This window comes from Strix aluco, chromosome 3 (assembly GCF_031877795.1).
Source record: "Strix aluco isolate bStrAlu1 chromosome 3, bStrAlu1.hap1, whole genome shotgun sequence".
Lineage (NCBI taxonomy): Eukaryota > Metazoa > Chordata > Aves > Strigiformes > Strigidae > Strix > Strix aluco.
Genome location: NC_133933.1, coordinates 103299602 through 103312947, shown reverse-complemented (window position 1 = coordinate 103312947; position 13346 = coordinate 103299602). Strand labels below are relative to the sequence as shown.

The window sequence follows — 13346 nt, the reverse complement described above, 5'->3', positions numbered from 1 at the left end:
CTCACAACAACTTCAGCTAGCCTCAACAGTACCCTTGTATGCATCCCATCTGGTCCATTTAGCTTAAATTATCCTAAACTACATCTTTCTCTACTGTGCCTCTGTGTTGAATAAGAAGACAAGGCTACAAAGTTTATGGCAATAATCTAGAATGAGAATATTTCGCATGGAAGCAATTTTAAAGAGCTTCATATTTTCTAGTTGGAAAAACTGGAAAATGTCTAAGTCCAGATTTGGAAAGAACTGACTCTTTACATTTCAAGTTCAGAGGCAAGAGGTGCTGCTCTCTTCTCCCTGGTGGTTCAAAGCTGTGCCAGGGGAGTTTTAGACTGGACATTAGGAAGCATTTCTTTATGGAGAGGGTGGTCAAACACTGGAAGAGTCTTTCTAGAGAGCTGGTCGATGCCTGAAGCCTGTCAGTGTGTAAGAGACATTTGGACAGTGCCTGTAATTACACGCTTTAGCTTTTGGTTAGTCCTGAATTGGTCAGGCAGTTGGACTAGATGATCACTGCATATCTCTTCCAGCTGAAATTATTCTATTCTATTCTATTCTATTCTATTCTATTCTATTCTATTCTATTCTATTCTATTCTATTCTATTCTATTCTATTCTATTCTATTCTATTCTATTCTATTCTGTTCTATTCTATTCTTTTCTATTTCTATTTCTATTTCTATTCTACTCATGTACTGTGCCAAAGTCAGAGGCAGGGACCCAGAGGCATAGTTTTTTGCATTTATTGTAGCTAAGGCTGGGATTGAACCATGCAACTGCAGCTGTCACCCTACATACCCAACCCCTCTCCCTGAGGAGCGTTGGGAACAGAGGCCTGACTATGTTGGCAGGATGCCAAGGCTAGGAATTACTGCAGAACGAAGTGGTGCACAGCCAGCATCCCTGTGAGCACTCCACATCACATAATGTTTGTGATGCACAGCTATGGAGGTTCCCACTCATTCAGACTGCAAACATAGTACTGTATAGCTGGAGGTTAGCAAGTTCAGTATCTATACTTAAGAATGGGGAGAAAATGAGTAGGGCAGCTTTGGGCCTGTGATAATAACAAATTCTGAGGGGAAAAAAAACAGGTGGAATAAAATGCAGAATGGATTTTCCAGAGGTTATTATGCCACACTAGGAATTATTAGTTAAACTGGAGAAAGAGATTTAGCAGAACACCTTTAAGGTAGAAAAAGCAGGAGACAATAACAGATAATAATGGAAGGCTGGAGAGAGAGTGAGTGGCATCTCTCAACAATTAATTTGGGAACCGCACTTTTGTGTATGTGTACATATGATTATAATAAATAATATATAATCATACATAAAACTACATATATACATAGATACAATTATTTAATTGCATTTTCATAAAACCTAGAATATCATCAAGAATTGTGTTGAGTGAGGAAGATCAGAATGGCATGCGCAGTCCGTGTTACAGTTGTCCAAAACGGGTGGATTCAAACTAAAGCATGTGTGCTTAATGAGATTTCTTCTCCAACAGCCTGGAGAGCTTTTAGCAATATCAAATTCAAACTTTGAATCTTTTAAGGTCTTTCATTTGATTTTTGCTTTCCAGAGTGATGTGTCATACATACTTCATTCATAAACTAATTTATTTTATTGTATTTTTCCTTAGTCTTTATTTATATTTTTCTTTATTTAGAAACATGTGATTAAGAAACAATTTGCTTATTTCTGTACAGCGGTCACCTTAAGGTCTCTTGGTTCTGTGCTCTGATATTCAACCGAACAGCTTCACAATCCCGCAATCCCGGCAAAAAGGCATGCTGCCAGTCTCTACTACTAGCACCATGCCCGCGCCCCTGCTACTTGATGCCTTATCACACTTGCTGGCAGGAGGAACACTTAAGACAACTGGTTACTGAGCAGGCATAGAGCATAGAGATGAATGGAGAACACGTGTGCAAAGGAAATACAATGCTCAACCTTACTGGAAAAGCAGAAAGGAGATCTCACAAGTCAGAAATCAGCCTTACAGAAAACTTTTACAGATTTTTAATGCAAGATATATCATGTACACACCACAATGTATACAAATAAAGCTATAGGAATATATATATAAAATTACATGAATAAAATTTTCTTAATAACCGATGCTCTCTCAGATCTCTCCTTACAAATATACAGAAAAAAAAGGCCTGATAAAATATCAAATGAGCATTTATTCAAAATAAAATTATTTTTTACTATCATTTACCACCATATGATTGTCTCCACAGAACATAAAAATTAAGGTAAATGGTACTGGAGTAAAATCTCGGGTATTCAGAGGATTAGTAACTCTAGCAGTAGTTCCATAGGCAACTGCCGAAACTAGTTTGCGAGAGAAGTCTCAAAGGCCTGTTTTGTGCTAGCTATCGTAGTTTGTTTTCCTCTAGACCTCCAAAACTTCATTCAAGGATTCTTTTTTTTCCCTGGTTTACCCAAAGTTCTGCAAATAATTGCAACTCTGTCTTGCATTCTGGGATAAAATGTCTCTTTTCAGTCTTGAATCTGTGTATTCCATTGGATAATTCTTAATAAATAGCTTGTAGCTTCTGTAGATTTCATCTCTCTACTAAAATCTACCCTTGGTATACAATCAATGGCTAAACATCCTTTGTCTTCAGAACCTCGCCTTTTTCACCAAGCTGTATTGTTAATTTTAAAAGTCACAGTCCCTTTCACCTGTGGAACTGAATGGTTTTGTGCTGTTTTCTAGAGTATTGTTTGATTCAACAACTGACAGTTGCTAACAAGTCTTTGTGTGGGGAAAGAGAATTATCTTAAATATGGTGGAAAGTGGGTAAAGTGGAACATGTTACAGTTCCTGTACTAACTAAAGCAAGGAAAGGTGGGCAATGAAAGGAAAAATAGTGTCAAAATCAGATATTCTTAAGAAGATGTGCATTTTCACTTTGGGACTAGAAAATTCTAGATTATTGGCTGTTAATTGTTCTGCATTTGAAAAAGTCAAAGAATTCTTATTACAACAAGGAACAGAGAAGATATGAAGAACCAACAGTTTTAAATTTTGCTAAGGATACTAGTTCACAATAATTTACATCCAATAGGCTTCAAATCAGCTAACTATGGAGCTTCCTGAATTATCGATATTGGCAAATCCTGGATATTGCGAACAGGCAGTCTGCTGTTCACCCTGGGACAAATCATGGCAAATGTGGTATGAAAGGCAGTCATCTAATTATTAAGAGGTGCAAATGTAATATTTATGACTTTTCAGAAAAACAGACAGCAGAAAAAAATAAGCCTGTTCAGTGTTGGAAATTCAGCAGATAAAGGCAACTGCTGCTGCAGTATATATACTTCAATTTCTTTCAGAGGTCTGATTCCGCTTTGTATGACATTCTAAGAAGATACCTAGTTTACAGAATAAATGCAACACTTGGGTTTTAAAATAATTTAAATCAAGTATCTTGAGAAAATTCAAATAGACATACCCAGCCAAAAAAAGATGTTCCTGTGAGACTTTGCTTGAATAGTTATTTGCCTACTGCTATAACATATCTCAGCTTTTGACAGTAGCAAACACTACCCTGCAGCATGGGAGAAAACCTGTTAGTCTGCTACCATACCCAATAACTTCTTTATCCAGTCAAGCGTATGGAGCAATCTAACTACTTTCTACATTTTGACAACTGGAGAACTAGTAATTAACACTGAGAAGTGAGACATGTTTAAGATCAGTAAGATATCTGACTGTGTATAACATATTTTCAAAAATACTGTTTAGAAAAAAAAAAAAAAAGAAAGGGCAGGGGAAGGCTGCAAGGAAAATAATTCAGGAGCCTCTTGGGAAGAGTTGTGCCTGAAGAGAGACTTGGAACTATAAGGAAAGAAACTGCCTTCTGTTGCTGCTGCTTTGTGTTCAAGGCACTAGTAGACTGTTTCCTGAAAATAAATAGGTTGCTTTCCAATGGGAATAACTTGCAAGATCTGGACTATTACCAAGTAGCTCACATGTAAAGAGACAACATGATAAAAACATTGCTAGAAAAGATAGCAGATGGTACAGTGTAACTGTGTATAGCTGATCTGTCATTGTATACAAAGATCTTTGTAATACCTATTAAATTGTTCATTGTGGTGTTTTTTTTTTTTTTTAAATGTTAAATTAAACCACAACATAGGTGCTACAGGCGGGCAAGTTCACTATCTATGTGACAGGCAATTGTGACTAAAAAGGGACTGGCACAGTGTGGGTCATGGCAAAAGAGAAGTACACAAACTCTATTAAACTGAGATGGGTCACTGGAGTTTTGTGACTTTTGAAAGTGTAAAGAAAAAACTGAATAGGGCAATGAACAATGATCAGATTACTGGCAGTGCTTTGTCTGCTGCTTGTGTCGAAAGCAGTAAGATCAAAAAGGTTGAATGCTAGAAAATGTGTGCGATGCAAATGTGTCTAACTGGATTTCACTTCAGAGAGTAATTTAATTTCTTAGTATAATCTTGACAATATATCAGAGGTTTAGCCTGAAAAACCTTGAAGAAACTAGTGCAACCAGCCCGGTAGCTCAGTTCTGTGCCATCATAAGAAGGCAATATTTTTTTAAAGATGCTTGCCTTGGAAAGGAGAATTTCTGAAACTAGGAAAGTACAGGAAGAAAATTGGAAAAAAAACTTGTGGTGATTTGCATAAAGGTAATTTAAGGACAGAGAGAAAAAAATTCAAGTGGATTAAAAACTGCTCTGCTTCAAAAGGTGTTACCATCTTGTTACAACTACCCTTTGTGGTGGCTGAAAACATCACAGTGTTACGACCATGCCTTCAGTTTAAAGCCTCCTTTCTTACTACGATGGTAGCAAGAGAAATATTTAATGTCTTTCAGCCTTTATGGCACCACCAAAGGCCCTAGAGAACATGCATCTCAAAAGACTCAGAATTGAAAAAAAGAAACAAAAGGAAAAACTATCCGTTTCAACTTTACCTTTTTGTTATTCTTTTTGTCTTGACGTCATGTTTGCCTTTCATTACAGAATATGAGGGATATGTAAAGGTAGTCTTAATATAGTCATTCAGAAGATAATTCTAAATTTGATTTTTAGAAATGATCTTAAAAATCTGTTTTTCTTTTGGGGGTGTGTTCAATTTGAAACTTGGTATAGGCAATAAACCCCCAGTACTGCACTTTGTAGTATCCATGAGGCTGAAAGCAGCATAACGTAGGTTGCATTTAACTAATGCTATAATGTAAACTAGAAAGAGAATCCTTTTCTTAGATAACATTCTGTAGAGACTAAATTACTTCAGGTTCTGATGACCTGACAAACTTGCATCATAAAAGCCCCATCGGTGGCGATTTGTGTGAGTGTGTGCCACAGGCACCCATAGTGCACATGGAGAAATCGTTACCGAAAAAAAGAGACAGCCAAGGAGAAAACGCAGGTGCCGAGAGGCGGCACGAGACATGTAGCCCCGGGACTGACAGGCTCTGGAGACTGTTCCTGTTCAGCCTGTAGTAACCGATGAACCTGGCGCGCCGGCAGTTGAAGGAGTCAGCCCGAGGCCGCCGGCGGACGGGAAGGACTGGCCGCAAGCAGGTTGTGTAACACGGACTGCACCGAGGAGGCCGGCAGCTGCCATTTGCAGACGAAGGCCACAGTATTACATACGCGCCCGACAGAGCGGTGCCAGGCCGCCCCCTCAGCGGGGGCCGCGGTCCGCAGTCCCCTGTGCCAAGGGGTTAGGGGGAAAGCCCGCAGGCCCTCCGCCGACTCTCCGCCGACCCGCAGGCCGAGGCCTGCCGGGCGCACGGCCCGGCCCGCGCAGCTGCGGCCGCGGGGCCGCCCCACCAAGCGCTTTTCGCTGTTTCGGCCCCCAGCCCCGCGAGGGTGCCCGGGAACACTCGGGTGAGCCACGGCGGCCGGCTCCGGTGACAGCGCCTTCGCGGGGCCCGGCGCGGCAGGAGGCCGCAAGCGTAGTTATGTCACGGGCGGCAGGTCTCGGCGGGAAGGGGCCGCAGGCGGCACGAAACAGCCAGAACATAGCCGTAGCCCCCTCCTCTACCCCCCAGCCCAGCCCGGCGCCCCCCGCCGCTGGGGACGCGCCCCCGGCCGCCCCCCGCCCAGCCCGACCCGGCGCCTGCGCAGCGGCGCGCCCGCCCCCCCCCGTAAACAGCGCCGTCACGTGAGCGGCTGGGCCCGGCGCGGCGCCGCTCGCCTGACGCCGCGGGGGCGCGCCTACGGGGCAGCGGGCACGCGGCCGGCACCGCGAGCCGAGCCGAGCCAGGCCGGGCCGGGAAAGCCCGCGCGCGCCCGCGCTCCCACAGGCTGCGGGGCTGCGCGCGCCGCCGTCTCTCCCTTCGGCGCGGCCGCCGCGTCCTTCCTCCGCGGCTCCGGGACAGCGCTGGGCGGCGGAGCGGGGTGAGTTACCGCCGCCGGGCCGCGGCAAGCGAAAGGGGGATGGGGAGGGCGAAGGGTCCCGCCGCGTTGCGCGGCCTCGCCCTGCTTTCGCTGGGACGCGGCGGGCGGCCGGGCTGGGCTGGGCCGGGCCTGGCCTGGCTGGGCCTTCCGTGGCGGCGGCGTCGGCGGGGCCGCGGCCTGGCCTGGCCTGGCCTGGCCTGGCGACGCGGCCCAGCGCGGCGGGTCGGCGCGGGTAGGACGCGGCCTGCTTCCGCCGCGGCGCTGCCGGCACGGGCTTGGGCGCGGAGGCGGCGCCGCCGGCGGCCCTTGTGCAGAGGCGGCCCGCGGTCTGGCTGCGGGCCCGGAGGGCGCCCCCCGGCCGAGCCCCGGCTGCTCCGCTCCGCCCGGGCGCGGCTCCGCGGCGCCGGCGCTGACCTTGCGGAGGCCGCGCCCCGCGGAGCCCGGGTCAGCCGGGGCCCGGGCTCCTCGCCTAACACCTGACATGGCGCTCTGGCCCCGGCCTCGCTGCCTGCGGCGGCCTCTCCCGTCCCCGCCCGCCCCGGCGTCCGTGCGGGACCCTGCCGTAGGCTCCCAGCCCGGAGACGTGCTGCTGCTGGCTTCACTGCACTGCTGCTGCCTTCACTGCACCGTCTTCCCTGCCCCGCGTTTACTAGGTCTTGCCCCATTTTAGCAGTGCATGTTCCCTTCCTGCCTCTTGAGCCGCTGATGCCTTCTTGCCCCATACAAACCTGAGGGACAAACACCAATATAGACCCTGCAGTTCCTCCTGCTATTGGTCTGACCTATTGCGGGCTCCTCCTCCCGTCTCTCAAACTTAGCATCATCAACAATTTCTGTGTTTAACTCTTGTGTATAGTACCCACTGTAGGAAGTGCTGGAGAAAATGTGATCATCAGCAGTACACGGGAGATTCAGTGGCCTGGTGTATTTCCAGATCCTATTCTTGGATGGGATGCTCTTTATGAGGCAGTGTGTCCATACTTCTTGCTTGCTACTGGAATGCACATAATTAGTATCTGTAAGGCTTTAGAAGAGCCATTGCTCATGTGATCGCGAGTGTGCTTTCTATTTGGTCTGCACAATGGAGCCATGTTATAGCCGTGAGGTGAGGGTTTGGAAGAAGAGCACTTTGTGCAGTGTAGGTTGAGTTAGTAAAATGGCCTGCAGAATGAAGCGTAAAAGTGGGGAAGGGAAGACAGGAACATGGATGACAACACCTGTACCGTGCAAATTGTAGTTGTGGCATTGTCTTTTATGTTTTTTTATGTCATTATGTAATTTCTATACATTAGCTTCTATAAAAATGTATGCTAACATTGCTAAACAGTGGAAATATTGTAGGATTAAATGCCAGGATGGTAAACATATGGCATCTCTTTAATGCCATTAATTCATGGTTTGTTTTTCTTAATAAATTAATCTGTTAAGGTTTGGGACACACTGTAAGCGAGATCTTGAAAACCCGGATTTTATATTTCTTGGAATAATTTAATTTTGAGTGGTGTTTTCACTTAGTGTGTAGCCCACAATGAAACTGCTACTCAGCTCTTTTTACTTTACCAAGTAGCTTCTGCTTTTAATTTCTGTAGTTAGCTTTAAAGATTATATATAAAAATATGGTGTTCTGAACACCTAGATTTTTTTCAGCTGTCATTGCCTATTACTCAGGCATTGAGTTTTTATGTGTGTTTTATATTTGCAAACCCTCAGGAATTTGAAGCAGCTGAAAGGGCACCTAACTACAAACCATGCTGGCTAGATCTAATTCAATATAGTTAACTGAAGTAATGCAACATAGTGATAAGGTGTTTCTAAGAAAGTAAAAGCTCTAAAAAGTCTGTAGTTCTTATCTGCCATATTTGTGTCTTCCCCTCATGGAGTAAATACTACTCATGTTGTGCAAAGAGCTGAACCGATATACGCTGTATGAAATATTTTTAGCTGTTATTTTAATGAAAGTTTGTATTTTTGAAAAATTAATTTTCCCTGGTCAACTTAAATATTGGTAAAATCAAGTCTTAAAAACACTAAAGAGAGATAAATTATTAGTAGGAAATAATTGTTTTATTATATTATTCAGGCATATTATGTCAGAAACTTTTTTCTATGGCAAGGGAATATTTTTGAAAGGTAATATGAAGTACCAATGGCAAAGTTCACTAAATTGGGATATGAGAGTTCATTATATATCAGCAAAAAGTGAAAAACGTGGACAGCTTGCAACATCCACCTGAGGGGTGTCAGTATAGCTACATGATGGATGGTATATTTCTGTGGAAAACTTCACAAGACTTAGCTGTTAGGCTTCTAACTGTTCCTGAAAAACTAATTCTGATGTGTGTTTCCAAATGAATCATTATCAGAGAGACACTGACAAATTCAAAAGATATTACAAATGAAATTACTCTGTCTGGGGTGAGTGACAAATAATCAGTGTAACCTGTTAAACATCTTAACATTTATACTGTGTTCAAGCTGAAACCATTCTTAAAGAATGGGTTGTTAGGTGTTGGAATGGGCTGCCCGGGGTAGTGGTGGAGTCCCCATCCCTGGAGGTGTTTAAGAGTCAGGTTGACATAGCGCTTAGGGATATGGTGTAGTTGGGAACTGTCAATGTTAGGTTAAGGGTTGGACTAGGTGATCTTCCAAGGTCTTTTCCAACCTAGATGATTCTGTGATTCTATGAACTTGAGGGTGGAAAAAGGTTGAAGAGCATAGCAGTAGTGATGGAAAAATGATCTGTCCTGGTCTCTGACTTTTCAGGGATATGTCTCTTGGTAGTGACCTTACAAATTCTAGAGGTATATGGAGTGATGGAGAGATTAATAAAATGATGTATAATTTTTGATTATGCTTAATTTTTGTGGGGTTCAAGAGTATTCATTGATGGGACAGTCCAGCAAAGGAGAACAGTGTACTTTACAAAATACATTTGAAAGATTTCACAATGTAAAGACATTTTTGTGACAGAACACAACTTCTAGTGCATCACTATGTGCTGCTTCTAGCTGTAAAGTGAAGGTGGGGAATGTTTTTTTTTTTTTTGAGGAGAGATTACTCTTCTAAAGATAACTTTATTTTCTGTGATCTAATAATTTAATCTTGTATGATTAAGAAATGGTTTCTCTATACTTTTTCTGTATTTCTTTGTCTTCTGATTAAATCCTTTGTTTGAAAACTACTTTTTATTCTTGCTCACTGAAATGAGGTACAGTTTTGGCTGGTGATTGTAATTCTTTTGGATAGTGAAGGTTTAATAAAGAAATTATCTTGAGCTGTCTACCTTTCTTTCAAACACTGTGGTAGCAAGTAGTAAAGGATCTGCTGTGTCAGTGAGGGGAGCAGCATATACCTTCAGATTATAAATAGATTTTGGGATATGGTTATTATTTGATGTGTTAGACTATTGAGATTTCGGTAGCAGGGCGATGAGATTTCCGTCAGTTGGTGTCTGAAGACATTGGGGTTACTTATTATTTGATTCCTCTGTGACACTGCTGAGTCAGCTTTTCCCATTTGTTTTGTCATCTGAGGTGCTATTCATCCAAATAGCTCTGTTCCTTTTGTATACTTTTCTGACCAGCATTTATTACTACTACTTGAGGAAATAATATGGATTTTTTTTATGGAGTGTGTTACTGTTGTTATGACTAGTCCTTGCTCTTGGTCATTTGGTGTGTGTAGGCTGAAGGAAGGTGTTTGCAGGACAAGAGTCCAAGTCTTACATTTTGAGTGTTGTGATGTTTCAACAGATTCAACGAATTGGAAGCAACAGACACTATTCAGAAAGGTATATAAATGAAATGAAAGGAAATGTAATGTTACTATTCTATCTTCAACAGCTTCAGACTCACTGATTGACGTAGGTCAATAAAGTAGATAGAATCTTCAACATCCAGGATTTTGAATATCTTAAATAAGCAGTGTGAGCTTTTTTCATTTCTTTGGTTAGATTCCTTCAGATTTTTTTCCCTCTTGTTCACAATGTAGGCAATTTTTTTTGGTTAAATTTCTTTGTAGAAATATTTTATTTTTCTGGAATCCAATTTAGGATTTTCATAAACCAGATTTCTTTTTAAATTGACAATCGTTAAACATACAGGAAATTCTATTTTATATTCTTAAACTTAAAATATAAGCTAATATATGAAAGTCAGGTTTAAAATGAAAACTAATTTATGAAAGTTCACCCCCTGGGCAGAGAGGGGAGGAGAGAAAGTAATTACAGTGAACGTTATTTAAAAGTGTGAAACCAAACTTTTGCTTAGTAAAATAAATGATGTAGGAATACTATTAAAATGGAATAAAACAGGTAAAGGAAATTAATAAAACATCAAGACAAATATATCTAATGAAAATCCAAGTATGCAGTTGGAAAATTAAACACTTGGCACATACCTGGTGTTTAAGGGACACTTAATTTAGAATGCAAAGACAGAGTATGCTTGGTGTGTGCATCAGCTAAGAAACACTCAGGATTTCTAGTGGTGTATACAATTTGTGATTGCCTCTGCTTGAGGTGGTTTTTAGATAAGCTGGTAGAGACATGCTGATGCAGTTGGATATCTCCACTAAACTGTTTTGCTCTTTTGCAATAAAAAAATAATACAACAGGAGCTGAAGTAATTTTTTTCCTCTTTCAGAGACAAAATACACAATGAGAAGCCTTAAAAATGTACAATATCTCTTATCCAGATATTAGTCTTACTTTCCCTCTAAGATTTGTTTGAAAGGATATCCTTGTTTGAGATCTCAGTTTCTTTCCTTAGCAAGTGATCATTCTGGGTAATTATCTTTTAATCTCAGAAAGTCATTTAGAGCTGCTAGAGATGTAATGAAAAAGTAGTAAATGGGGACAAGATAAAAATCTGCCATATCAGATCCTAGAGCATGTTTATTTTATGCCAGTATTTGTTGGGATTTAAGGCAATATGGTGACATACCAAACTTAAACTAATTCAACAACGGAAGAAATGAGTTTAAGCTGGAAGACTTAGACTGAAATGGAGAATGATGTTGAGAGCATGAAGAGATTTTATGGTAATGTGGGAGAAGTTCTGGAAGCCGTGTTTAACTTACATGCTTTTTTTCTTTAACAGGGTTGTTTTTAGTGATGGATCACTCGATGATAGGTTTCGGTTGGTGGGTTGCTTCTATGAGTATTGTCGCTGATTTGAAACAAGTCAGTCCCAAGTGTAAGAGAAATGTACTTTATTTAAGGAATTGAGGAGAATGCTATCTATACCTTTAGCTTTTCTTGATGATCAGATCTGATTGCACCCACACTCCTGTATCATGCTGTGCTGTGTGCTGCAGCAGTCTCAGTACATGCCCTAATGCTTCAGGAGCCAGTGGGTGGGAGAAGTTTCATGTCTATCCAGATTGAACCTTGGCTGGGACTTCTTCCTCTGTCATTTGCTCCTTTGCCTTGTTAGTGAGTGCTCCTCTTCTCACTGGTTCTCCCTAAGTGAGACTTCATATTCTATTGCTTCTGATTAACCTCCCAGAGGGAAAACAGTTTTGAATTATTGTGCGATAGGAGTACGCTTGGTATGTCCACTTTTGCTGTGAGTGATGCCAAGCCACTGGCCTTTAGGGTTCAAATGGAGGGCACAGCTGTGTTCCAGGGGAGCAATACATTCCTCCTTGGAGCTGTTAGACTTATCTTTGAAAATAAGTGACCATGAAAAACTTAACTGTGTTTTTGCCTATACCTCTAGCTATTTTTCCTGGTGTTCAAAGTGTTTCAAATGCAAAGTAAACCATTCAAAATTAATGCACTTTAGCCATTGTGTAAGGGAATAATTGGTGGTTTTTTTGGTAGCAACTGTTTCTAACAATTGGCTTTCTAGCAAGAAGTGTATCTTTCATTATCAGTCCCACAGGTTCTGCACTTCATGTGGTAGTTAATCTAGTAATGCTAGAAATAGTTTTCTAAACCTGGTACTGTATGAGTTACACAAAGAACTGGACAGTGGTTTCTTGAACCAGGTAAGGCAAAATTGGGATTTCATATACTTTACTGGGATAACCTCTAACTATTTTAAAAATTCTTTAATCTTAGATTTTGTGGTGGTAGGATTTTTATGCAAAACCATTTTGTTTATATCTTTAGAATGACTTTTTGATGCAAAATTTGGATAGAACTTACACTTGATCAGACTCATGCTTCAGAAATAAAGCTTTCAATAAAATTCCTCTTGAATTTTCTTGTAATAGCTAGTTAGGTGTCATTGAAGGTGGCTGTGGCCATTGCATGTATAGTTGCTTTGACAGTTATTTTGCAGTGCTTTTAGTATTCTGAATGACTGAGTGGTAGTCTTGCAAAACTGTAGGTATTGTTTTTCAATCACATTGCTGAAGACAGATTCATTTCCATCAGCAGCAATTTTTGTAGCAAGAGCTAACATTCTGCTTAAGCTTTGCTACTTAGTGCTGCTCTTAATGAAGTGGTCAGGACTGCTTTGGTAACAGCAATGTTTGAGTAATAATTATACAAATGTTCTTCTATCCAGAAAAAAAACTAGAGATATGTTATTGTAAATGTGTTCAAAGCCCCTGCCACTCTTTAATTTTGGGTACAAAAGGTTTCTTACAGTAATTCGTGGGTGTTCTATTGAAGTGACATTGGCACTTGTTAGTGTCAGGGTTCACCATTGTTTTATTCTGTGTCTGTTACTCTTGTGCTCGTGTGATGCTAATATGAAAAAAACGTGTCATTACAGGAAGGTGTTTTAAAGTACTGGACTGGGGCATTTACTTGGAGCCGCTGCAGCTCTTGTAGTTTATCCTGTATGGTATCAGATTGTTGTAACTACATGGCATAATAAAAATAGATTGTACAGTGCAGCATAACACTTCCTGTCTTAGTTTGCTGCTTTATTTGTTGCCAGATTTGGAAATTATTTTGACAACTGCAAAAAGAATGTGGACTGCTATAGGTGCTAGTT

General features: G+C 41.6%; 1 protein-coding gene across 5 annotated transcripts in view; it reads left to right on the top strand.

Annotated features, from left to right (window-relative positions):
• The first annotated feature begins 6221 nt into the window (after positions 1-6221).
• Positions 6222-13346, top strand: part of PHF3 (PHD finger protein 3) — a 65275-nt gene continuing 58150 nt past the window's right edge. For 3 of the 5 annotated variants that reach the window (XM_074819829.1, XM_074819831.1, XM_074819832.1), the window contains exon 1: positions 6239-6396. The gene's annotated coding sequence lies outside the window, so the exon portion shown is untranslated. Of the gene's footprint in view, positions 6397-13346 lie in introns of all 5 variants that reach the window. The other 2 variants (XM_074819837.1, XM_074819836.1) reach the window with 2 other exon arrangements.